Genomic DNA, 12277 nt, shown 5'->3' on the forward strand with positions numbered 1-12277 from the left:
CTTTGACAAGGGCAAGACTTTAAACAAACAAAGGTTGCAGTGGGAAGAGAAACAGGAATCCCAGAGAAGCGGCGGCCCTGAAGCCTTGGGGTGGGTGGGGGGACACGAAGACCCCAGAAGGGTGGAAAGTGCCTCCTCTCTCTCGCCCCCCTCCGGCCCGAGAAAAAGGCCCAACTCCGGAATACGCCAGGCCGCAGCTGCCTGAGGAATAAGACGCCAGGCCCCGGCCCCGCTCCTCAGCCGTCCTTCTCCCTTCCCATTCGGGCTGCTGCTGCTCTTCCTCGGCCGTCTCTCTTCTTCCTCCTCCTCCTCCTCCTTACCCAGCGGCGGTGGCAGCGGCCGGCCATGGCGGGAGGTCCCTCCTCCCCACCCCCCAACGGGGCGCGGCGGCAGCGGCGGCTCGGAGGGGGGTGGTCGCTCGGCTTCCCCTCGGCGTCGTCGTCGCTGCTGCTTCTGCCGCCGCCTTCCCCTCGGCTCTGCGGCTCGGCGCCTCCGCCTCCCTCCTCACAACCACAACAACATGGCGGCCGGGGCCACACACCGAAGGGCGGGCGGGGGAAGGAGGAGGAGGAGGAGGAGCCCGGTGGGGGAAGCGATGGAGGGCGGGAAGGAGCGCGAGCGAGGGCGGCCTCCTGCCTCGACGCTCCTCCTGAGGGGGGAAACGGTGGGAGGCGGGTCGGGGGCGCGTCTCATCGTCTTCTTCCCGAGGCGGGTGGTGGCGGCGGTGTTGCTTCTCGGCTCAGGGCTGAAGGGAGCTGGCCACTATCGCCTCTCCACGCGGACTAAAATGAAATTAAAATAAAAAGTTCCTTTTTCCTTCTCCTCCCGTCCGAACGCCTTGAGGGGAAGGCTCCTTCTTTCGCAGCGACACTGAGGGAAGCGTTCATTATGAGGCGAATTCCGACAAAAGAAAACCAATCAGCAACAAGAATTTTGTAGTGCCTTTAAGAACATGTGTGTGTATTATTATTAATTTATATATATATAAATTTTATTTTATATATATATAATGTTCTGTTTTGCAATTTGAAGTACTCATTCTTACATCCTTAAGATATCAGCGAGTTCCCTTCTTTCCATGGTTCATTTTACATATCATAAATCCCAGGATATTTTACAGAAACTATACCATTCAGTATTCCATTAATACATCCATCATAACTTATTTACACTGTTGAATTTATCTTAATGCTGCCAGCATTTTCCGCTGTACAGTTATTTCCCATATATTCAATAAAAGATTTCTTTTTTATATATTATTAGCATTATTACTAAATTTGTTGCCCGCCCTTCACCAGCAAGGACGGGGTTACCAGCCATTTAAAATTCAGAATTAAAAACTGTTAAGACATATTGAACAGTTAAAGCATAATTAAAAACATAATTTGATGACATATAAGAATAAAGGAAAAAATACAATTAAAATTAAACATATACACAAAATATGAAGTGTCAGCTATTTCACAATCTGGAAAAAATTACTATTATTTTTGTTGGGTGAGGGTTTTCTTTGAATATGTATTTGTAAAGGTTAGACTATTGTCCTCAAGGCCTTACAATATTCTCACTTAAAACCCCAAAGCTGGAATGTTTACTGTATTTACTAACAGAGAGCAGAAATTGGGTACGCAAGTCAACACAGTTGCCTTGGATTAAAGACCAGGGGGATTTCTACTTGCACCAGAGAGGTATGGCAAGCTGTATGGCGGTTCCCATTTTTGTGCTACAATAGTTATCACAGTCTAGAATAAAAGTCTGGGGAATACCGTGTTGGAGCATTATCGATTTCCCTTCCCAACTATCAAAAACAGAAGTGTGGCGGGGGGCTTAGCAGGGGAAGTATGCAGCAGTGCTGAAAATGCAGAACTTTCGCAAATATCTTTACAATCTGTTTTTGTTTAACGGGAAATGGCTATAAAATAGTCAGCACCAAATGTATTGCTGCAACAGGTACGGAGAATGGACCTTTGCTGGTGATCACCAACTTTGGGCTTTATTTCTCCTCTCCTGCATGAATGATAGCACTTCAGAATGTGCTGGGTAATTAAAGATGAGGAAAAATAAAAGCCAGTGACATATGCACTTGTGCAGGACCAGCCCTACAATTAGGCAAAGTGTGACAATTGTTTCAAGTGAAAGATGCAGTTAGGTGAGGAGTGCCAGCAAGATGTTGGGAGGGCATACCTGTGAGCAGGTCCGCGGACGGACCTTGCATGGCATGCAAGACTTAACAAAAATTCCAAATGTATATTAACTTGCATATAATGAAGAATAGGGGACGCGGGTGGCGCTGTGGGTAAAAGCCTCAGCCTTGCCAATCGAAAGGTCGGCGGTTTGAATCCCCGCGGCGGGGTGCGCTCCCGTTGTTCAGTCCCAGCGCCTGCCAACCTAGCAGTTCGAAAGCACCCCCGGGTGCAAGTAGATAAATAGGGACCGCTTACTAGCGGGAAGGTAAACGGCGTTCCGTGTGCGGCTCTGGCTCGCCAGAGCAGCGATGTCACACTGGCCACGTGACCCGGAAGTGTCTCCGGACAGCGCTGGCCCCCGGCCTCTTGAGTGAGATGGGCACACAACCCTAGAGTCTGTCAAGACTGGCCCATACGGGCAGGGGTACCTTTACCTTTTAATGAAGAATAACGACTAGAAGTAGCTGTAAAGATTCTAATGATATTGGCCTTTATACATCAGACACAGATGATTGCATTCCCAGGATTTTATTTTCAGCAATGTAAGTTGGGGTCCTATCGGGGGGGGGGGGGGAATGAGAATCAGATCATACAATTGGTTCTAATGCCATGCATGTAAAAAAATAAAACTGATATTTAAATACTTGATTTAAAAAAAATGCAGTTGGGCCACCCTAACAAAATGACATTTCAGTTCTCCAGACCTTTAAACCTGAGAAACCTCACTTCCTGCAATCAAAGGAGTACATTCCTTGAGCAAAGAGATTTTATCACCAACACAGAATTGTAACGAAATCCTTCATCCTACCTTGCTGGAAGAAACAAAGATGAATGTGTCAAAGGCATTCCAAGATGCCAGAACAAACCTGCAAAAGTTAGATTAAGATGGCTGATTCAGACTAGAGCAGTTCCGTAAACTGGTTCCACTCCAATTCTAGAACTGCAGGAATATGACACCGACGCAAGGAAGAATCTGTGTCAGTGGTAGATTACAGACAATGGCTGCTATTCTTTGCACATGTTCCCAAGTCTTTCTCTTTTTAAAAAGGGGCACTGTCCTTGGAAGTTCCATCTGAAAAGAAGCAGGAAATGCCACCTTCACTGTAATCTGTAAAGCAGAATATGTCCTAGGCTTTGGATGTCTTTCACAAGCAATGGAAAATGAAGACCAAGCCATATTTATCAGCTTCTTGAAGAACAGCTGGCACTCAGCATTTGCTCTGCGTGCAAAACACCCCGGATTTGATACCTGGTGTCTCCAGAAAGGCCTGGGAAACACTCCCATTTGAATCCCATGAGAGCTGCTGCCTGTCAGTGTTTGGCAGTACTGGCTTAGATGGATCAATCGCCTAGTATAAGGCAGCTCCCTATGTTCCTATGAGCACAAGTTTGTTTTTGGAACCTTGGTTCAGAGAAGTACCGTAAAACAAACAGAATAATGAAATAATCTGTTTTGACAGGGTGAACAATATTCAAAAAGGAGTGCCTTAAAAGAGAAAAGCAACAGGAAGGAAAGCATGAGCCGAATCCTGTTTGCGCAAGGTGACTCGAGGATTGCAAGAATAACATTTTTCTAAACATGCAACGCACATAGGGAAGTGACAAGATCCACCACTGCTACACATCTAAGGAGTTCCAAGGTCAGAGACAGTATGTCTTAGGATCGTGAAGGGTGGAAAGACATTTTTCTCATGCCCTGCTCATAGGCTTCCCAGATGCATCTAGGAATATAGAAGAAGTGTAGGGAACCTTCTTTAACCCAAGGTACCTTCTAGGGGCTGTATACTTCATATTTGATTTCTTATAATGTACATATAGCTTGACTGTTAAAAGAAAACACCTCCGAGCAGTTTGCAGAAAGAATAAAGCAATAAAATTATTGGTTAGAAAAGTTAAAAATGACTATTTCAAAACCTCAACAAATAATTAAAATCAACAATCAGCTAAAAACCAGATTAAAACACATGCCAACATTCTACATGTCTGGACAGGCTTGCCTAAACAAAAACGTTTTTACCAGGCACTTAAAAGAATACAGTGACAGCAGCTGCCATATCATTGGTGGGTGTGGCCAGGCACTCACAGGTCTCCATCCTTCATCCAAGCAAGCAAGCAAGCAAGCAGGAATAGTTATTTCAATTCAGGGACACATTCAGGCTAGGTAAAACCCACTGAGCAGACACAAAGTAGGGATGGGGGAGAAATTCATTTCAGTTTGCATCGAAAGGTGAACCTACCTAATTTGCACGTTCTGAAACAATACTGGAATGGAAACACAGCCATTCTTCACAAATCTGTACTATGAATTTTGCAGTGAGGTCTACAAAAACGCACATGCTGAGATAAAGTATGCATAAAAATGTATATGTTAGTAAAAATAACATTTCAAAACACATTATTTTAGGGGAAATTACTTTCCATGAATGTGTATATTAGGTGAAAGTACAAACTGTAATGAGATATTCATACTACGGTGCTGGTGAATTTTAAGGATGGTGATTATGATGACAAACAAACTGGTGTGGAATTGTGAGGAACTGAACATAAGACTGGAAAAGGGAGAAACTTAGAAAAACCGAAATTGACATATTAATCCATCAAGGTCAGGTCACATTCCAGCCAGGTAAAACTAACAGAGGTTGCACAAAGCAGAGCCAGTGAGGAGCATGGCGGGCTGGGGGGGAGTTGCATTTGACCTGAGGTTCGCCACCTCTAATTTATTTCCTAGATTTCTAACTTTACTTATTCCTGTTCTTCGGGTTCTCTGACCTACTTGTGAGAAGAAAATACAAACAGCAACACCACAACAACCCACCATCACAACCTTCAGTCTGCAAGCACCCTTTTGTATTCTGCTGGAAAAAAATAAATAAAAGTGTGAAGAATCAACAGTAGCCTTCTTTCCATGCAAGAAGGAAGTTCATTTGGCTGAGAGTAGCAGGAGCTGGTGGAAAAGAACTTTGAACAGAGAATCTTTCTAAACATACAGAAAAGCAGTTTTTAAGATTGTAAATGGTGAGGTTGTCAGCTGGGAACTTGTTTGACATTGAAAGAACCCAGAAACTTCGGAAAACTTTTTTCTCTCTCTCTCAATCTCATTTTTTTGCAGTTTGCATGAGACATGAACAAATAAATTAAAAGCCAACCTCAAACCGTCTATCTCCTGGGAAGACTCTGGCATCTTTTCCTGCACGCTGCATTCTTTGAAAGGGAGAATGCTGCCTTGTGCCTTATCACTGGCTGAGCCAAAAAGGGTTCTCTTGGTCTTCAAACAGAGCCAAGACAATTAGCGACATATATCTGTCAAACCTCCAGGCAATGTCAAAGGCACTCATCCCAGGCTTTGACAGGATAGGACACTCTGGACCATTCAATAGTTGTGCATTCAGCGCTCAACAGCTTCCAAGCAGCAAATCAGCCCCTGAGACGGGTCTTCTTCTTATGTAAGTCAAACTCCATTTCCTACAGTTCCTTTGTTTTGAAAGCATTAGGATCTCGTCCAGATTTTGCTCCTGCCAAAATATGAGGTCCTTGTGAGCTATTTTTCAGGACCAGTTTAGCTGTGTGAGTTTTGTGTGTGTGTCTTTAGCCCACGGATGGGGAAACTCGTGGCCCTCCAGATGTTGTTGGACTACAACTCCCATCCGCTTCAACCAGCATGGTCAATGGCCTAGGAAGACCAGAGCTGTAATACAACTTCTGGAAGGCCACAGCTTCACTAACCCTGCTTTAGCCCTTGTACAGCTATTAACAAAAGAAGGAAGAAAATGCATAGAGGGAGCTGCATCAGGAGGTCTGTGGCATAGAAGGGGCTTTAGCCCTTTATCCTTAAAGGTAAAGGTAAAGGTACCCCTGCCCGTACGGGCCAGTCTTGACAGACTCTAGGGTTGTGCGCTCATCTCACTCTAGAGACCGGGAGCCAGCGCTGTCCGAAGACACTTCCGGGTCACGTGGCCAGCGTGACGAAGCTGCTCCGGCGAACCGGCACCAGAGCAGCACACGGAAACGCCGTTTACCTTTCCGCTATAAAGCGGTCCCTATTTAGCTACTTGCACTTAAGTGTGCTTTCGAACTGCTAGGTGGGCAGGAGCTGGGACTGAATGACGGGAGCTCACCCCGCCGCGGGGATTCGAACTGCCGACCATGCAATCGGCAAGTCCTAGGCGCTGAGGTTTTACCTTTATCCTTACATGGTCTCAATAAAAATATTGGGTGGGGGCAGTTCATGCCAGCTATTTGTAATGGGAGGAGAGCTTCCATCAGTACAAATGGGAGAGTTTATTCCAATACACATAGCAAGAGGGGATCCTGCTTCCACGTAATTCAGATCAGGACCACGGTGGTGTTGAGGGGAAGGGTGATGGAGCCCTTACTTCCCCAAAGGTCATGGTTCAGATTACCCCCACCACCTCCGTGACTGCTATTTACTGTTTTTAAAGCCAAGCGTGTGAATGAAATCATGCCTGTTTTGTTCAACTGAAGGCTGCAGCCCTTGCTCTCCTCTAAAAACCCATTGGGGCCCCCCAAAGTGCATTGGCACCTAGGAGTCAGCAACTATGTTAGCAGTCACCTGTTCCCTTCATGGAGCTACAATTCTCAGAGTGGTTTAATGATCAATCCTTCTTCCCAGGGAACTCTGGAATTGAAGCTCTGTGCAGGGCATAAGTGTTTCTTAACACCTCTCAGCACCTTTAAGAGACTTAAGTTCCCAGGATTCCTTGGGGGAAGGTGTGCCTGTTGAAAGTGGTATGATACTGCTTTAAATGCATAGTGCCGATGAAGAACTATAGTTCCTCAAGGGCAATGCTGAGACTAAGGGCTCATCCAAACTTCTTTTTATGCTGCATTTCTAGGCATAGGTCCAGGCTTTAAAGCTCTGTGTGCAAGCAGGGTTTTTTTGTCCTGGCACTTTCCCTGGGGAAATCTGCTTTTTACTACTGAATTAGAGCAAACGGCAATCACGTTTTCAGCGGTAACACAGAGGTTTCCCCAGGGAAAGCGTTGGGACAAGAAAACACCTGTTTGGACATAGAACTTAAAGTCCAGACCTGGGCATGGATAGCACGGCCGTCTTTACCTGGGGGTGCAAGGGGTGCGGGGCACCTGGGCGCCGAATTCTGGGGGGCGCCAGGTGCCTGCTGCTGAAGCCGCCCTAGCTCTTAACTATCTACCTGTAATGAAATAATAATTTTGATCAAGCTAGAAAAACAAAATACATATATACCTAGGTATTACCAAAATGTATACCTACTGTTTCACTAAAGGACTTTTGACTTTGTGCATTCATTTACCAAAGATGCACTGCACCAGCGGCAGCGCTTGTCATTCACTACGGTGATGCTTGTGACACTTGGGGGCGCTGGACGGATCTTTGTACCCTGGCAGTGCATATGCTAAAGACTCCCTGGATGGATAGTGTGGTGCAAAAGTCTGGATGAGCCCTAAGGAGGAGGAAACTGACAGTGCTACTCCCTGCACTGGTTGTAAGTAAGAAAGCAGGCAGATGGTGGACGAGCCCTGTGTCTGCCACATTGAGTCAGCATGGTAAGATGGATGAAGGAATACTGAATGTGGACAAGGGATATGAGGGTGCCAAATCCTCCTCAGTTATTTATAAGTGATAGGAACGGTAGTCTGAAATATCAGGAGGTCATCAAATTGGGGAAGGCTGCACTATACCCATGGAGTGCAAGAAGATCAAACCTATCCATTCTAAAAAGCCTGGCATGCTTTGGTCCATGGGGTCACGAAGATTCGGACACGACTAAATGACTAAACAACAACAACAACATCCATTCTAAAGGAAATCAGCCCTGAGTGCTCACTGGAAGGACAGATCCTGAAGCTGAGGCTCCAATACTTTGGCCATCTCATGAGAAGAGAAGACTCCCTGGAAAGGACCCTGATGTTGGGAAAGACTGAGGGCACAAGGAGAAGGGAACGACAGAGGACGAGATGGCTGGACAGTGTTCTCGAAGCTACTAACATGAGTTTAACCAAACTGTGGGAGGCAGTGGAAGACAGGAGTGCCTGGCGTGCTCTGGTCCATGGGGTCACAAAGAGTCGGACACGACTAAACGACTAAACAACAACAATGCACTATAGCAAGTACTTGTTGTGGTCTGCTATTCATAGGAATAAAGAGCAGCAAAAGATACTGTTATGTCCAAGTTTTAGTCATTCTTTAGATCCTAGCCTTTGGCCTGCATATTGTTGTCAACAAGTTTCAGAAGCAACCCAGTTCAAAACAATACCATTAACAATTGCATATAGTCCTACAACATTTCTGCATTATTGTAGCTATAAAGCACATTTTACTTTACTGTAGTTATATAAAAAAGGAAGGAAAAATGTAATGCAAAGCCTCAGGTTTCAGCTATCAAAAACTGGCTCTGGCTTTACAACCTTCCCCATATTTGTAATTTTTTTGCATAATTTACTCAACCTCAGATATGATAAGCTTCGTCAATGGCAAGCGTTAATAAAACCTGATTGTAAGTTTCCTAAAGACTGCCCTGTATTAGGCAACTTACAACTTAGATAAACAAATAACAACAGCAGCCCAGTTGTAAATGGATTGGGCCTCATTTTGCACCTGGGTATAGGATGTCTGCCAAAGGAAATTAAACATAAGTCATCCATGGTTTCTTTAAAAATAAATCATTTAGAAGATGTGAAAAAGAGAGCATTAAGTCTGCAGCATTCTAAACAGCTTTCCAAGCCCCTTGAAGTACAAGGCAAACAAACTCTACCCACTGCAGTCTCCTTCCGGAGAGGAGAGAGGCTGGCATGTTAATAAGTAGATACTGAATCATGGTGAATTACAAACGAGAATAATACCGTCTGTCTCCTCTAGTGTATTAACACGTTTACTCCCTCTAATAGCAAGCTCAAGTGATGAGTGCCAATGGGGCTGGAGCTAAAATGGGATCACAGAGAAATCAGAGGAAAGTGTCGGCATGTGCATGTGTGAGTGAGGGAAACACTGAGATTGGCAGGCGTACAACAAACATATTTTAAAACTCCAGAAACCTAAGGAGCAACCCCCTCCTGAAAACAAGCCAAAGAAAACTGAGCATGCTCACTATCCAGGGAATGTTGAGTGTCAGCAGAACATTGAGGAAGAGCCATAGTTCAGTAGCAGAGCATCTTACATTCAGAAGGTCCTAGGTCTGATCCCATCAGCCCCAGCCAATATGACCAGTGGACAGAGAGGATGGGAATTGCAGCCCAACAACATCTGGAAGGTCACGGTTCCCTATCCCTGCTTTATGGAGTGTTATAAAGAGAGAGAAAAGGCAGCTCCCAGGAGTTTACTGCCTAAACTTCCCAAAGTGGGAGACTAGATGAGATAGCAGGATTTGGAGAATGCAGGAACGTCAGGGCTAAGAAGTCGCTGGAGACAAGCACCGGGCAGTAGACACAAATGGGACAAGGAGGCAGACGTACTTAACAGAGGAAACACAAAAGTAAGGCAGCATTGTATAGTGGTTTGAATTTGGGACTAGGACCTGAAAAGCCGTGGATGAAAGTCCTACTCGACCATAAAACTCACTGCATGACCCTTAGGGCGGTCACTGCTTCTTAACCTAACATACCTTGCAAGGTTGTTTTGAGGATTAAAAGGGGGAGAGGGAGAACCATGCGTGCCGCTGTCTATAATATATGAATACATTTCAAGACAGACCTGAGCCTCACAATGAGGCAGAGTGAGGCAGCTGTCTTAGGCAACAGCTGCTGAAGTGCAAGGAGTAGCCACAGCAATGCCCCTGTACTCACTACACCAGCCTGCTGCCAATAGCAGTAGAAGATACTGTTTGTTCACCAGGATCAGAGTAAGATACAGCTGTCAATCCAATTGGCTTCTTATGTGCCCTGGGGAGGGTGCCATCAGGCAGCAAAATGTCTTGAGCTGGCCCTGGCCCTGACGCTGGCAAGGGTTATTCGTACAATAACAACACACCAATACGTAGTAGTTAGTGTTGGATTATGACCTGGGAGACTAGGGTTCAAATCCCCACTCAGCCATGTTGAAGCTCACTGGATGACCTTGGACTGGTCCCTATCTCACAGGGGTTGTTGTGCCAATTAAATTGGGAAGGGGGGAGGAAAATCCTGTATGTTATCTTGAGCTCCTTGTTGGAAAGGTGGGATATAAATGTAAAAATGAAAAACTATAAAAGCCAAGAAAAATAGGCAAGTCCTATATGGTCTTATTTGCCCTTGATTCTGGTTCTGAGGCTCTCCAAAAAGCCCTCTTTCCATCACAAGCCTAGATGGTGTATTGGGCCTGCAATCACCCTGCCTGTCATGGAAACCTTGTATTTTCTGCAACCCTGCTTTTTTATCTGGTTTGTAATGTTGAGTGACAAAACAAGAGATCATGGTGGGATTAGTGTGCAATTAGCGTTAACTAGCAAACACGTATTCAGTCTCAAGCGCACACTGTCTGGGGTAATCTCCTCAAACAGTGGGAGAGATACCCAAGAGGTGCAGAATATTTCCCTATGTAAAGATTCTTGATTGTGACGTGCTTAGTGCCTTTTATCTTGTTCTCTGAGAATCAGGTCAGTTCCCTATCCTTTTATATGACAAGGTGTCATTCCTTTTTTTTTTGTTTTATTTCTGATGCGTTGCATTGGAACATGAGCCCAGTGGTGACACACCTTTGCCATTATTATTCTTAAAGCTTCTCTTCATAACTTCTGGGGCACGGATGAATGCTTTTGTGCTCAAATTTTGCTTGTGGGTTTCACACAGGCATCTGGTTGGCTACTGTGAGAACTGGATTCTAGACTAGATGGGCTATTGGCCTGATCCAACAGGTTCTTTTTATCTGTCTCAGCCAGCGCCCACTCTCTTTCTAATACCCCTTCTCTTTCTTTCTTTTTCTTTCTCTCTCTCTCTCTCTCTCTCTTTCTGCCACCCCCTATCCCCTCACTCTTCCTTCCCCTCGACACCCCCATTAAATTAGGCCATGGGCCACATGTGGCCCATAGGCTACAAACTGCCTGATCCTGCCATAAAGAAATATTGAGAATTGTCGACTGCTGAAGGCCCTGAGCATTCTCAGGGCCTTCACTCCACAGAATGATAGTTCCCCTGGTTCCTTCCCTGTTGTGAGAGAATAACTTTCAAAACAGTTTTAGGTTGCAATCCTAAACAAATTGGCTAGGGTGCAAACTCCACTGAACACAGCAGGGGGTTACTTTTGAGTAAACATGCATAGAATTGAACTCTGACAATTTAAGTTTGGGAGCTCAAGGCAGTGTACACTCCCTCTCAATTATAGTTTTGGACTAGGACCTGGGACACCAGGGTTCAAATCCCTACACGGTCACAATGAAACTCACTGGGTGACCTTGGACCAGCCACTGTCTCTCAGCCTAATCTACCTCACAGCGTTATTCTGAGGATAAAATGGGAAGAGGAAAATCCATGTATCCATGACAGCAAGGTATTATTGGTACTCCAAGGTCTAGCACAGTGTTTCCCAACCACTGTTCCGCGGCACACTAGTGTGCCGCGAGATGTTGCCTGGTGTGCCGCGGGAAAAATTAAAAAATTGAAAGATTTTTTTTTTTTAAGTCAAATTTTCGATTGGGGCACCGTCACTAGATGACCCCTGGGGTTCCCTCCCTCCCTCCCGCTCTGCGCCTCTCTCCTCCTCCTCCGGGGAGGCCCTTCCTGGCGCTCGGCCAAGGCTTGGCGGCTGCCACTCACTCACTCGCTCGCCCACCTGTCCCTCCATCCCTGCACCCGGCCTCTCCCCCTCCGTCCCCGGCGCGGGGGCTGCCGGGATCCGTAGTCCCCTCGCCCTTGGGCTCCGCGCCCGCGCGGGGTGCACAAAATACGTTTCCCAGCGTAGCCTGGCGGGCCGGGCGTTTTGTTTGAAGCGCTCTTCTCCCGGCCATGGAATGAGCGCAGCGGCGGCGGCCGGGCGGGCAGGGGCTCTTCCGCGCAGACCCCGCGCAGCCTGCCTGCGCCCCCCGGAGATCGGGCGGCAGGATGGAGCCCGGGGATCCCCGCGGAGGCGGAGCGGCAGAGGCGGAGGCTGCCCCCCAGGTAGGGCTGCGTCGGGGGTTTTTTAT

At 46.4% G+C, this 12277-nt stretch overlaps 1 protein-coding gene across 17 annotated transcripts in view; it reads right to left on the reverse strand.

The window, feature by feature from the left end:
• The window catches only part of MTMR3 (myotubularin related protein 3), a 57049-nt gene extending 56496 nt beyond the window's left edge, over positions 1-553 (reverse strand). For 14 of the 17 annotated variants that reach the window (XM_077920179.1, XM_077920177.1, XM_077920173.1 and 11 more), the window contains exon 1: positions 321-552. The gene's annotated coding sequence lies outside the window, so the exon portion shown is untranslated. Of the gene's footprint in view, positions 1-320 lie in introns of all 17 variants that reach the window. The other 3 variants (XM_077920178.1, XM_077920175.1, XM_077920181.1) reach the window with 1 other exon arrangement.
• Between the last annotated feature and the right edge of the window lie 11724 nt (positions 554-12277).

Source organism: Podarcis muralis, chromosome 16 (genome assembly GCF_964188315.1).
Source record: "Podarcis muralis chromosome 16, rPodMur119.hap1.1, whole genome shotgun sequence".
Lineage (NCBI taxonomy): Eukaryota > Metazoa > Chordata > Lepidosauria > Squamata > Lacertidae > Podarcis > Podarcis muralis.